General features: G+C 37.4%; 1 pseudogene; it reads left to right on the top strand.

Annotated features, from left to right (window-relative positions):
• Positions 1 to 4,720: 4,720 nt before the first annotated feature.
• On the top strand, positions 4,721 to 4,820 carry LOC123393355 (annotated as a pseudogene).
• Positions 4,821 to 8,494: the final 3,674 nt, after the last annotated feature.

The following is an 8,494-nucleotide window of genomic DNA, read 5'->3' as shown; positions in this document are numbered from 1 at the left end:
TGGGGTTCGATCCCGAGACCCTGGAATCATGACCTAAGCTGAAGGTAGATGCTTAACCAACTGAGCCAACCAGGTGCCCCATAGTTGATATTTTGGTTATTTATGTGTGTGCTTATTTCTAGACTCTCGAGCGAGTTTCATAGATTTCTCTCTCTTTATGCCAATACCACACTGTCTTGATTATTTTAGCTTTATATTAAGATTGTTCTTCTTCAAAATTGTTTTGACTGTTCTAGGTTTTTACATCTGTATCTAAATTTCTACAAAAAAGAAAAATCCTGCTGGACTTTTGACTGCAATTGCATTGAACTGATAGATCAATTTAGGGAGAATTAATATCTTAGCAATATTAAGCCAATTGGACTGTGAACAAAGTATGTCTCATCATTTACTCAGATCTTCATTAATGTATCTCAGCAAAGTCTTGAAAGTTTCAATGTACATACCATGGCAGATTTTGCTGAATTTACCCATAAGTATTTCTTGCTTTCTGATGCCACTATAAATGATATTATTTAAAAATCTTCCATTTCCAAATGTCTGTTGCTAGTCTCTAGAGACACAATTAATTTTGTATGTTGACCATTGTCCTGTGACAAACTGACTTCTTAGCTGACTTCTTAGCTGTAGTTCCTTTTTGACAGTTTCCTTAGGATTTTCTGTGTGAACAAACACAGAGCCAATGGATAATGACAGTTTTATTTCTTCCTTTCCAAAGTATATGGCTTTTATTTTGGTTTCTTGCCTTATATCATTGTCTAGGAACTTCAGTTGAATAGAAATGGTAAGAGTGGTCCTATTAACTTTCCCCCAATTGCAGGGGAAAATAATTCAGTTTTAAATTATGAAGAATGGTGATAACTTTACATTTTTGGTGGATTTCCTCTATCATATTGAGAATATTTCCTTCTTTTTCTAGTTTGCTGAGAGTTGGTTTGATTTTTTTTTTTTTTAATCATAAATGGGTTTTGAAATCTCTCATAATGTTTTTCTACATCTGTTGAGCTGGTTGATCATATAGCCTCTCCTTTTTAGTCTGTTATTATGATGAATTTCATTTACAATTTTGCATTGTTGAATCAATCTTACAATTCTGGGCTAAACCCCATTTGGTCATGGTAAGTTCTTTCTTAATATTTAACTGGATCTGATTTACTAAAACTTTAATGATTTTATGTCTGCATTCATAAGGCATATTAGTCTGCAATTTTCTATCCTTTTAGTTCCTTTTTTTAGTGTTGGTATTAAGGTAAAACTGGTTTCATAAAATAAATAGGAAAGTTTTCTCTTCTCTACTTTTTTGTGTAGGATTGGTTTTATTTCTTCCTTAAATATTTGGTAGAATTCAATGATAAAGATGTCTGGAACTAATGATTTTTTTATTTTGTTTTTTATTTTGTTTTGTTATGGATTTTGTGGGAAGGTTTATAACCACAACTTCAATATCTTTAATATACATCGAGATCTTAAAATAAATCCACCCCCTCTCTCTATATATATAAATTGAGATCTTTGAAGTATTTTTTTTTTTTTAAAGATTTTATTTATTTGTCAGAGCGAGTGAGCGCGAGCACAGGCAGACAGAGTGGAAGGCAGAGTCAGACGGAGAAGCAGGCTCCCTGCGGAGCAAGGAGCCCGATGTGGGACTCGATCCCAGGACGCTGGGATCATGACCTGAGCCGAAGGCAGCTGCTTAACCAACTGAGCCACCCAGGCGTCCCAGAAGTATTTTTTCTTGAATGAGCTTTAGTTGTTCAGATTTTCAGGGAATCTTTTCCTTTAATCTAATTTGATGAGTTTATTGACTTGAAGTTATTCATAAATTCCCACATTATCTTTTTAGTATATGTAGAATTGTTCATACCTAATACTGGTGATTGTGTCCTCTATGTTCTTGTTCAGCGTAAGGTAATGATTTATCAGTTGTATTTTCGACAAATCAGCTTTTATTTTTTTTCTCTATTGTTTGTCCATTTATTATCTTACTGATTTCTGATTACTTCTTTTTTTCCACTTCGATTTAAGTTGCTCTTCTCTTTCTAGTTTCTTATGGTGGAATTTTAGATATTTGATTTAAACCTGTTTTCTTTTCAGTATGCCTAGGTGGCTAAGCATCTGCCTTTGGCTCAGCTCATGATCTTAGGTTTCTGGGTTCAAACCCTGCTTAGCAGGGAGTCTGTTTCTCCCTCTGCCTCTCCCCTTGCTCATGAACTCTCTCTCTTAAATAAGTAAGTACATAAAAGAAATAAAATCTTTGGGGCTCCTGGGTGGCTCAGTGGGTTAAAGCCTCTGCCTTCAGCTCAGGTCATGATCCCAGGGTCCTGGGATGGAGCCCTGCATCGGGCTCTCTGCTCAGCAGGGAGCTTGCTTCCTCCTCTCTCTCTGCCTGCTTCTCTGCCTACTTGTGATCTCTGTCTGTCAAATAAATAAATAAAATCTTTAAAAAAAAATAAATAGAATCTTAAAAAAAAACCTGTTTGCTTTCCAACATAAGTATTGAAAGTAATAAGTTTCCTTTATAACACTGCTTTGAGTTCACCCCGCTTTTATAGTTGCTGCTTTTATTTTCATTTAGTTAAAAGTATTTTCTAATTTCACTTGACCTATGTGTTATTAAGAAGTATGTTTTTTAATTTGTAAACATTGGAGTGTTTGCACATATCTTTCTATTATTGATATCTAGTTAATTCTTTTGTGGTCAAAGAATATACTATGAATGAATTATTTCAATGCTTTAAAATTTATTGAGACTTGTTTTACAGCCCCAAATACGGCCTAACTTGATAAATGGTCCATGTACACTTGAAAATAGTGTTTATTCTGCTGTTGTTAGGTGGAGTGTTGTATAAATGCCAATTAATTTAATTTGGTTGATCTGTTATTCAAGTTTTCTGCATTCTTATTAATTTTCTGTCTGCATATTTTAACAATTAGTAGGAGAGGACTGTTGAAATCCTCACTTATAATTTTGTGTATTTCTTCTACTTCCATCAGTTTTTGCCTCATGTGTTTTAAAACTCTATAACACTATGATGTCTTCTTGATGAACTGGTCCTTTATTATTATGGTCCTGTGGACAGAAACCTACTTTGTCCAATATTAATAGAGCCAATTCCCTTTCTTCTGCCTATTGCTGGCATGGCATATATATTTACCTATCCTTTTATTCTTTTTTGTAAATTATTTGGATAATCTTTTTGCCCTTTTATTTTTAACCTGCCATGTCTTTATAATTAAAGTTGGCTTTTTGCAGACAGCATATAGTTCTTGTGGACAGCATATCTTGCTTTTTTCTTTTCTTTTTAAGATTTGTTATTTATTTCACAGAGAGAGAGAGAGAGAGAGAGAGAGAGATCACAAGTAGGCAGAGAAGCAGGAAGAGAGAGAGAAGGGGAAGCAGGCTCCCTGCTGAGCAGAGAGCCCGATGTGGGGCTCGATCCCAGGACCCTGAGATCATGACCTGAGCGGAAGGCAGAGGCTTTAACCCGCTGAGCCACCCAGGTGCCCCATCGTGCTTTTTTCTTATCCAACCTGATTATCCATGTTTTTCAATGGAGTGGGTTTTTAAAAATTTGACTTATAGTTGATATATAACATTATATCAGTTCTAGGCATATAATATGATGATTTGATATACATAATAATGGAGTATTTAGATTACTCACATTCACTGTAATTATTGATACATTGGCATTTCAGTATTTGTTTTCCATTGATCCCAATATACTCTTTTTTCCATTTTGTCTTTGTTTCTTAATCTTTTTGAAGATTTATTTATTTATTTTAGAGAGAGTACATGCACATGGGGAGAGGCAGAGCGAGAGAGACAGAGAGGGGAAGCAGACTCTCTGCTGGGTAGGGAGCCTGACGTGGGGCTCAATCTCAGGTCCCTGAGATCATGCCCTGAACCAAAACCAAGAGTCAGATGCTTAACCGACTGAGCCATGCAGGCGCCCCTCTTCGTTTCTTTATTCATTTGTGTTAATCTCATCTTTTCATGATTCCATTTTACCTCCACTATTGGCTTACTAGCTATGTCTCCTTTAAAGATGATTTTTGGTGGGTTGCTCTAGGATTTACAATATCTGACAAATCATAACCAATCACCGTCGGCCTTTATTTTCATTTTTTTGAAAAGATTTTATTTTTAAGTAATTTCTATGTCCAACATAGGGCTCGAACTTTCAATCCTGAGATCAAGAAGACTCGCATGTTCCCCTACGGAGCCCCAGCCAGGCACCCCCATGGTCTCCCTTTAAATAATCTTATATCATTTCATGTGACATGTAAGAACAAGACACTTAACTCAGTACTTAAAACCGTATACTTCCATTTTCCTCCTTTAGTCCTTGGTGGAATTGTTGTTATACAGCTTGCTGGCACATATGTTATAAACCGCACACACTTTGTTATGTTTGCTTTAAATAGTCACATATCTTCTAAAGAAATTAAGTAGGAGAAAGAATGTTTTTGTTTTTATCCACATATTTACTCTCCCTGGTGTTCTTTATTCCTTTGTGTGGAATAAAATTTGCATCTGTTATAATTTTTTTCTCTACCTGAAAAGTTCCTTTAAAATTCCTGCCGTCTTCTAGTCACACATTTTTTGGTCTACAAGGAAGAGCCATTTATCACCTTTATTTTTTTTTCTTTTTCTTCCTCTGCACAGTATGCTTACATTTATAATGTTGGAACCTGCACATTTAAAAACACATAGAGGGCTTGGTTTGGCAGCACACAGAGTTGGAACGACACAGGGATAGCTTGGCATGGTCTCTGCCCAAGGATGACATGCAAATTTAGAAGGATTCCAGCCTTTTGTACTGAATGCAATACACTTAAAAAGAGTTGACATAGTAAATTTTGTGTTATGTGTGTTATATACCACATTAAAAAAAAAAAAAAGGCATAGAAATGGGTCTAGAGGGGTACCTGTCCGGCTCAGTCGGTAAAGCCTGCAACTCTTGATCCTGGGATTTTAAGTTCAAGCCCCACGTTGGGTATAGAGATTACTCAAAAATAAAATCTTAAAAAAAAAAAGAAAAAGAAAAAGAAAAAGAAATGGGTCTAGAAATACACATACTAAACTATTAATGGGGGCCTGCTCCTAGGAAGAGGGGGTTGGGGGTAAAGGGTAACTTCCAGATTTTTCCTTCCATTGTTCAACTTTGTATCTGGAAACTATTTCAAGCATGGAAAAGTTGGATGAGTAAGAATATTACCGAGAACGTCTCTATACTGCTTACCCAGATTTGCCTACTATTAACATTTTCTCTACTTACTTCACCTCTGTCTCATAATGCAAGCTGTGGGGAGATGATTTAAGTCAATGCAAACGTATTTTGCTCCGCATCAAAATTTCCATCTGGATCCAACCTCTATCGATTTCTGCCGAATGGGTCTTTCCTATGATGGTCACAAAATGTTCTTTTCCAGCTCTACTACTCTGCTCTCATTGATCATTCAGCACTTCGTATTGGCGGTAAGCAGGAACTCTCTAGTTCTTTATGTATTGATCATAGGTGTAGACTCACCAATACCTCTGCTTTCAGTAATTTATAATTCACTCTTGTATCTATTATCTTGCTGCTTGGATTGTCCTGGATTTGGCCAGTGGAGCCCCCACGAGCTGGTTTCTGCATCCCAGTGATATGTGTTACCCCACCCCACCCAACATGTTGAGCACTTCCTTAATATCGGGCAGGAAAAGATTTTTCATTTCTGTGTGTGTGTGTGTGTGTGTAATTTTTTTTTTTTAAGATTTTATTTGTTTGAGAGGGAGGGAGAGAATGAGAGAGAGAGCGCATGAGAAGGGGGAGGGTCAGGAGGAGAAGCAGACTCCCTGCCGAGCAGGGAGCCAGGTGCGGGACTCGATTCCTGAACTCCAGATCATGACCTGAGCCAAAGGCAGTTGCTTAACCAACGGAACCACTCAGGCGCCCCTTTTCAGGCATTTCTTGTATCTACCTGCCCCAGTCCCAAATTCAGCAATTTCTAGGAAGAGCCTTGGTTCCTTTTGATGAGAGAAGGTATTAAAAACCACGATCTGGGTGCGAAGTACGCTCACTGTTCCCGGGGAGTCTTTGCTTCTTGTACATTTCAGTTGGATGAACAAGAAAATCAATGGATATTTATACATGTACATGAACACATACAAATATACACAGACAGCTATGTATATCCACAGATCAACACATGTGCATGGGGACATACACATATTTTAGATACCACAAATTCATAATTTCAATTCCATTCATCCCCGCAGATTTCTTCTTGCCTTCTCCTCTTCTATATTTACATGTGGCTTTTTCAGTTAGAACCTTGGGTCTCAAACAATAATTTACTTATTTCCTCAAAATTGTATAGCGAATCTAAAATAACTTCAGAATTGCTTCATCTTTGCCTCTATACAAAACAAACCCCCCGAAAAGAGGACAGGATTTATTCATAATGTCCCCCATGCCCTGCTACTCCACCACAAACTCAGGGTGTTACATAGTACAATTTTCATACATTATTCGGATTTGTTCTTCCTTTTTCTGTTTTCCTTCTGTGTTGTTACACTATTCATTTGAAACCTCACTGGGTTGCTGTGTTTCAGTTTTCTCTCCATTTTATGTCGGTACAAATGCCCCTTCCTTCCAAATCCTGACTGCCACTCTCCCTTATATATAACCAGCATCGTGGTTTTCTGGTTTATCCTTCCCATCTTTCTCTTTTGTAAAGGCAAATAGTCATAGATTTTCTTTTTAATTTTTCCTGCTCCTGTGTTTTTCTTTTAACAAGCAACTTTTCTGTGGTGTAATTCACATAGTATAAAATTCATCTACTTTAAGGGGCATCTGGACGAGTAGAAGCAAATTTATACGGGGTGAAACATCACCACAGTCCAGATTAGAACACGGCTTCATCCCTCCTGTCTCTCTCACACCTGTTTGCAGATGGTACCCACACCCACCTCAGCTGTGGCAACCACTGGTCTATGTTCTGTCTCCATAGTTTTACCCCTTCTATATATTTGTATCAGTGGAATCACGAAATACATAGTCTCGGGTGTCTGGTTCCTTTCACCTAGCATCATGCTTTGGAGGCTCATTTGTGTTGGGGAATGTATTAGCAGTTCTCTCATTTTTATTGGCACATTAAATGGGTGTACCACAACCTACTTACCCATTCAGCAGCTGATGGACTTTTGGAGTATTTCCAGCTTTTTGCTTCTCATGAATAATGCTCCTAAGAACATTGGTGTACAAGTCTTTGGACAGACCTGTGTTTTCATTTCTCCGGGTGAATACCTAGGAGTGAAATTGCTGGGTCATACACTGAGTGTACGTTTCACTTAAGGAACTGAGGAACTGTTTTCCAAAAGACCTTTATTATTTTATATGCCTAGCAGTGATGCATTTATAATGTTCAATGTAAGCAAAGGCACTCTAATAAAGTGGCTGGAAGTTCTTACCTTAGGTAGGCGAGTTATTACCCTTGTAATCCTGCTCTTTTTTTTTTTTTTTTTACCAATGCAACCCTTTCTTTGTAAGTAGTTCAAAGGTAGGTCAGATTATTCCTCATTGAACTATAATGAATTCAGAATAAATGTGACCCGAAAAATCCCCAGAAAATTGTTTCCTCTTTCTTAATAGGGAATGAAATGATAGAGATGACATTATTAAGGAAAGAACACCTATCCTCAATCTTTAAAAATAAAGGTCAGTTTCATCAGAAAATGAGTTTACATTCTTTCCGAAGGTAGGGTAGGAAGAGAGCTTATTTTATGGAAGGAAGTACCTCTTACAAATGATGGCTACTTGGGAAACTAACTAAAGTTAGGGTAGGGCCATTAACTATAAATTTTGAAAAATCAGAAAAGAACTCAAGAATCTAAAGATTTTTAAGAGGAGGAAGCTTAATATAGTTCCCAGCATATTATTTTTATTTGGCAAGGAGTGCCATGGGGGTGGCAAAGAGGCAGTCCTGGTAAGGGGTGTCCCAGTTGCTTAATTCAGCATTTCTACCAAGAGTGGGATAAAGGCCAGATCTTCCTGTGGTGCCCTAACACACAACTGGACCAAACCACGATGCCCTTGCAGTGCCTGAAAACACAGTTAGAATGGCAGCCCATTGAGAATCAGAGCATACTTTGTGGTGGCCTTCATCTCAGCTCTTTTCCACACAGCGCACTGGGGACGCTGCTGGCGTCAAGTCACAGCCCAGAAAAATCCACCTCACCTCACAGACCAGTCAGTTATTTTTTAAGTTAACTTGAGCTAAACTTTAAAATAATCAAAGTGTGCCTTAAAACAAAACAAAACAAACAAACAAATACGCCTCACATCTCTTTTCTAAGTTCTCTCTGATTCTGATACTCCTCTTTTTTTTTTTCCCCCCTAGATCATATATCCTTTTCTTGAGACTGGACTTAACCAAGATAGATATCAACCAGTAAATTCTCATTCAGAAAAGGATCACTTAAAATTATTAAACATGGGGGCACCTG

This window comes from Mustela putorius, unplaced genomic scaffold (assembly GCF_011764305.1).
Source record: "Mustela putorius furo isolate JIRA1106 unplaced genomic scaffold, ASM1176430v1.1 tig00000827_pilon_pilon_pilon, whole genome shotgun sequence".
Classification (NCBI taxonomy): domain Eukaryota; kingdom Metazoa; phylum Chordata; class Mammalia; order Carnivora; family Mustelidae; genus Mustela; species Mustela putorius.
The sequence above is the reverse complement of the archived record's forward strand: the minus strand, read 5'-3'. Positions and strand labels throughout refer to the sequence as shown.